This window comes from Odocoileus virginianus, chromosome 3 (assembly GCF_023699985.2).
Source record: "Odocoileus virginianus isolate 20LAN1187 ecotype Illinois chromosome 3, Ovbor_1.2, whole genome shotgun sequence".
NCBI lineage: Eukaryota > Metazoa > Chordata > Mammalia > Artiodactyla > Cervidae > Odocoileus > Odocoileus virginianus.
In genome coordinates, this window is record NC_069676.1 from 15,785,586 (window position 1) to 15,791,682 (window position 6,097).

A 6,097-nucleotide genomic window follows, 5' to 3' on the forward strand; every position below is an offset into this window, starting at 1 on the left:
TAGCTCAGCTGGTAAAAAATCTGCCTGCTATGCAGGAGACCCCGGTTCAATTCCTGGCTCAGGACGATCCTGTGGAGGAGGGCATGGCAACCCACTCCAGTATTCTTGCCTGGAAACTCCCCCATGGACAAAAGAGGATGGTGGGCCACAGTCCTTGGGGTCACAAAGAGTCGGACATGACTGAGCAACTAAGCACAGATAGCACAATGAACATAATCACCTCTGGGTGATCCAGAGGTTAGGACTCCTTGCTTTCACTGCACAGGGCACAGGTTCAATCCCTTGTTGGGGAACTAAGATCCCACAAGCTGCATGGCATGGCCAAGAAAAAAAAAAAAAGATTTGAGCTTTTAGACAGTGTATCAGTTAGCCTTTGCTGCATACAAACTAACCCCCCCCCCCAAATTTAGGGGCTTAAAGCAACAGCAATTTTTTTATTTTGCTCCCAAATCTGCAATTTGGGCAGGGCTTGGAAAGGTAACCTATTGGTGCTCCCTGTGGCATCAGATACAGAATATTCTTGGAGGCTGAGGGGTCTCCTTTCAAGATGACTGACTCTCACATAGCTGCCAAGTGGATTCCTGGGAGCTCAGCAGGGGCAGGTAGAAGGAGGGTGTCAGGACCTCTCCATGATCTGCCCAGGCTGGGTTCCTCCAACAGCAAACATCCCATTGCATTTTTCTAACACCTTTAGAGGTCACTTGCTGTTCTGAGGACTCCTAACTGAAGTGTTCACAAAGGCCTGTCCAGGTTCCAGAGGATAGGCTGTAGACTCCAACTCTTGAGGGTTGAGTAGCAAGATTCTAGAAGAGCATGTGGAACAGAAGCTACAACTACGACCAAATCTCTAGAAATTACAATTTGCAGCACAGTTTCTTGCCCATGATCCCTTGGTTATGAAGCAGTAACCTGGGATTCAAACTGATAGTTTAGGTCAAGAACTCTGATTGCACTTTATCAGCCAGTGTTCACTGTGGGAAACTCTAGGCATATTAAGTAGAAAGGGAGTGGATACTCAGCAGGAGGACCCTGCTGAACTCCCAGGCATCCACTTGGTGGCTGTATAAGTCGTTTAGAGGAGGATTTAGGGGCTTACAGCATCTCTGGAGGGGCTGAGAGAGAGGGTTGTAAGCCAGTGCTCTTGAAATTTGATGTGCAGTAGAGTTACCAGGGGACTCCCCAGGTGGCGCTAGTGGTAAAGAACCTGCCTGCCAATGCAGGAGACATAAAAGAAGTGGGTTCGATGCCTGGGTCCAGAAGATCCTCTGGAGGAAGGCAATGGCAACTGTCTCCAGTATTCTTTTTTTTTTTTTTCCCTCCAGTATTCTTGCCTGGAGAATTCCATGGACAGAGGAGCCTGGTGGGCTACAGTCCATGAGATCGCATAGAGTCGGACATGACTGAGTGACTCAGCACAGCACAGCAGAGTCACCAGGAAAGCTTTGTATGAATGCAGCTTCCTGAGTTCCACCTTATAATCTCTGATTCAGTAAGGGGCAAGAGGAAGGGGAGAAACTGCATTTTTAACAAGCTCCCAAGTGATGCTGATATTGCTGCCTATGAGGCCCTCTTTGGTGTAGCCCTAGAGTAGGTTGGAACACCACCCTGGGAGCTGCTTCCTCTGCAGACTGGAGAATCAGAGGGCTGCCACCGGAAATAACTGAGTTAAAAAACGCCACCCCCCCTCAAAAAAAAAAAAAAACACGCCACCCCAACACCCACGAAGCGACAGAGATAGATCCACTAGGACACTGAACAAAATTAATTAAAATGAACTTAAAACTATTTTTAAATAATTAAACACACAGACACTGTTCTGTCTCACTTCTACATTCCAGATCTCTCAGGAGCATTGCTCATGGGTAGAACCTAATTAGCATCCAGAACCAAAGCTGCAAAGAACTCTGGGTGATGTAGTTTTTCCCCCAGCTTCTGGTACACAGGAAGGCAAACTAGGAGGGAGAGAGACAGAACGAAAGCGAGGGATGCTGAGAGCCAACCCACTTTTCCCACCCAGCTCTTCCACTGGACCACCAGCTCCAGATGGGGCCCCAGCCCCCTCCCTGGGTCCTACTACAGCCAAGAGGAAGACAGCCTGCGGAATCCAGCCTGCAGCCACCCCCATCTCAGCAGGCTCATCACATCACTGGACGGTGGAGCAGAAAGATGATGAACTAGGCAGCAAGCTTGGCTGTCTTTCTTATCCTAAATATAACCTGGCCACAGAAAAACTCCCTATTGTTGTTGTCTAGGCACCAAGTCATGTCCGACTCTTTGCAGCCTCGTGGACTGTAGCCCACCAGGCTCCTCTGTCCATGGCATTTCCCAGGCAAGAATGCTGGAGTGGGTTGCCGTGCCCTCCTCCAGGGGATCTTCCTGACCCGTGGATCAAACCCACATCTCCCAAGTCTCCTGCATTGCAGGCAGATTCGTTACCACTGAGCCACTGGGGAAGTTCTTGTAAAGCAATTATCTTCCAAGTAAAAATAAATTTTTAAAAAGTAAAAGATTAAAAAAAGAAGTCAGCCTTGATTCATTGTTTTCTACACCCAAAACATTCTTCGGATCTTTTGCTGAATCCAGTTGTCTCTGTCTCCAAAATGTGTCCTGACTTTGACCCCTTCTCTCCTTCCCAACCCACTCCGGTATTCTTGCCTGGAGAATCCCATGGATGGAGGAGCCTGGCAGGCTCCACGGGGGTCACGAAGAGTCAGACACGGCTGAGCGAGTTCACTCCTCCCATCTACACTCTGGTCTAAGCTGCCATTGTTGCTCACCCAGTCAATCCCCTTCCTCACTTCCCTGGGCTCCCCGCTGCCTGCCACCCCACCCCCACTCCCACCTCCACCCCCCTCCCCCAGCATGCACTGTCCTCCTCCCACAGCAGTCAGAGGAGCCTTTGTATGCAAATAATAACCCTCCCACCCACAACTCCCATCTTACTCAGACTGAAACCCAGACTTCTCACCTTGGTCTCTACTCTGATGATGGCAACCTTATCACCTTCCCCCTCCCTCCTGAAGCTGAAATTACAGTGGCCTTTATGTGCTCAGCTCAATGCAGCTGCAGCGCCTTTTCACATGCAGTTCCTGCTCCTTCTTCCCCCAGGTGTGCACATGGCTGGCTTCTCCTCCTCCACAGGTTCAGGTCAAAGGACACCTCCTCAGAGCAGCCTTGCCCTGGCAACTCTAAATTATACCTAGTCCCTTTCCCTCTGTTTTCTCCTATCAGGTGTTTCCCTGATAGCACCTCTCACTAACGCAAATTATCTTGTCTATTTCTAGTTTCTTTTGTCTGTCCCCTTCCCTCCCCACTGAAAGGTAAGCTTCAAGGAATCTTGTCTACCTTGCTCACCACACGTGTAGACCAGCTTATGCCACATAGACATTCAGTAATTATTTGCTGAGTGAAGGAGCAAGTGAATCAATGAGACTCCACAACACACTGTGAGGTGTATTCTTTTCCTCCTTTAAAAAAAATTAAATAAAGATGTATGGGGCTTCTCTGGTGGCTTAGTGGTAAAGAATCTGCTTGCCAGTGCAGGAGACATGGGTTTGATCCCCGGTCTGAGACGATCCCACATGCCACAGAGCACCTAAGCCCATAAGCCACGGGCCCAGGAGCCACAACTACAGCAACTAGACAATAGCTCCTGCTCGCTGCAACTAGAGAAACACCAATGAAGACCCAGCATAGCGAAAAATAAATAAAATTATTTTTAAAATAAATAAAGATGTATGAAGTGTATTCATTTATTTATTGGCTGCACCACGTGGCTTGCAGGATCTTAGTCCCTGACCAGGGTTTGAACCCTTGCCCTCCACAGTGAAAGCACAGAGTTCTAACCACTGGAATGCCAGAGAATTCCCATGTTTTCTCACTTTTAAAGGAAGGAAACAGGGATGTCCCTGGTGGTCCAGTCACTGGGACTCTGATTTTACTGCAGGGGTGAGATTCAGTCCCTGAACCTGAACTTCATCGCCTGGGCAGAAATTCAGGCCCTGATCGGGGGACTAAAATCCCACTAATCACGTGGTGACCAAAATTCTTTTTTCATTTTTAAAATATTTATTTGGTTGTGTTGAATCTTAGTTGTGGCACGTGGGATTTTCATTGCAGTGCATAGGCTCTCTAGATGTGGCTCTCAGGCTCAGTAGTTGTGATGTGGGAACTTAGTTGCTCTGAGGCAGGTGGGATCTTAGCTCCCTGACCAAGGATCGAAACTTCATCCCCTGCATTGCAAGATGGATTCTTAACCACTGGACCACCAGGGAAGTCCCTAAATTATTTTTTTTTTATTATTTTAAAGATAAAGCAAGGAAACAAAGACACAGGGAAGGTGGAAGGTGGCTTCTAAGATGACCCTCAATGATGCCTGTCTCCCTGTTCATGCCCTTGTGTTCTCCCCTCCCATTGAGCACAGGCTGGACCTGGAGATTTCTTCTGCTCAACAGGATACGACAAAGGCAATGGGATGCTCCTTCTGAGACTGGCTTACGAAAGCCTGTGACTTCTGCCTTGATGAGTTCTCTATTGCCTTTTCAGCTTGCTTGTTGTGGGGAAGCAAGAAGTAGGTTGGGAAGGTCCCCATGGCAAAAAAAAAAAACAACAAAAACCTGAGGGTAGCCTCTGGTCTACAGTCAGCAAGGAACTGGGGTGCTCTGTCCACAATAAACTGACACCTGCCGACAGCCACTGTGAGCTTGGAGGCAGATCCTTTTTTGGTTGAGGCATCAGAAGGGACCACAGCCTCGCTGACACCTTATTACAGCAAAGAGACCCCGCAGTACAGGACCTGAATCAGCGGTGTCCAGAGTCCTGGCCCCCATAGAAACTGTCAGATAATAAATGTGTGCTTTTTTATATTTATTATTTATTATTTATTTGGCTGTGTCAGGTCAGGATCTTTGTAGCACATTCCTTGCGACACGTGGGATCTTCATCAGTGACATATGAATGCTTAGTTGCGGTATGTAGGATCTAGTTCCCTGACCAGGGATTGAACCTAGGCCCCCTGCATTGTGAGTGCAGAGCCTTAGCCACTGGACCAACAGGGAAGTCCCTAAATGTGTGTTCTTTTAAGCCACAAACTATAGGGTGATAGATTACATAGCCAGACAAAACTAATACAGAGAGGTCAAATGACGTGCCTAAGGTCACAGGGATGTTAAAGAACTAAGTCAGGTTTTGAATCCAAGCATCTCTGACTCCAAAATTACTCTCTTAACCAATTCCCTGACCTGTCTCCCCTAATCATGGACAGAACACACAAAAAGCTTGATTCAGGCATGACTTTGTACTAAATATATCACGTGAAATCTCTCATTAAACCTTCGTGGGATCTCTGAAACAAGCACCATGTTTACTTATGATACAAATGCAGAAACGGGAATTCTCTGGGGGTTCAGAGGTTAAAACTCCATGCTTCCACTGCACAGGGCACAGGTTCAATCCCTGGTCAGGGAACTAAGATCCTGCATGCTGCACAGCGCAGCCAAAAAAAAAAGATGCAGAAACAAGGACAGATAGGGTCCCACTTTCACAAAGGAGCATGAGCTCTTCTCTCTTTTCCACCCCATGGGTTTGCCATTGGATTGCCTTGGAGTGAATTTCAGAAATGAAGAAGGATTTGAAATATGTCTGCAAAGATTATGCCTTAGTTCATTCCAGCCGTTAACAGAACACTAAGGACTGGGTGGCTTATCAATAACAAACGTTTCTTTCTCACAGTTCTGGAAACTGGAAGTCCAAGATCAAGGTGCCAGAAGTTATGGTGAAAGCCTGCTTCCTGGTTCACTGATGGCAGTCTTCTTGCCGTGTCCTCACATGGTGGCGGGCGTGATGGATCTCTCTGGCATTGCCTTTATGAGTTTGTTGGTGGTGGTGGTGTTCAGCCGCTAAGTCATTTCTGATTCTTTGCGATCCCGTGAACTGCGGTGCACCAGGCTTCTCTGTCCTTCACTATTTTCCAGAGTTTGTGCAAACTCATGTCCATTGAGTCAGTGATGCTATCACTCATGAGGATGAGTCAGCTCATCCTCTGTTGCCCCCTTCTCCTCAACCTTTCCCTGCATCAGGGTCTTTTCCAGCAAGTCGG

At 47.7% G+C, this 6,097-nt stretch overlaps 1 non-coding gene across 1 annotated transcript; it reads right to left on the bottom strand.

Moving 5' to 3' along the window:
• Nucleotides 1–4,984: 4,984 nt before the first annotated feature.
• TRNAV-CAC (transfer RNA valine (anticodon CAC)) lies at nt 4,985–5,057 on the bottom strand. Its single transcript has one exon. It is a non-coding gene; the product is annotated as a tRNA-Val (tRNA).
• Between the last annotated feature and the right edge of the window lie 1,040 nt (nt 5,058–6,097).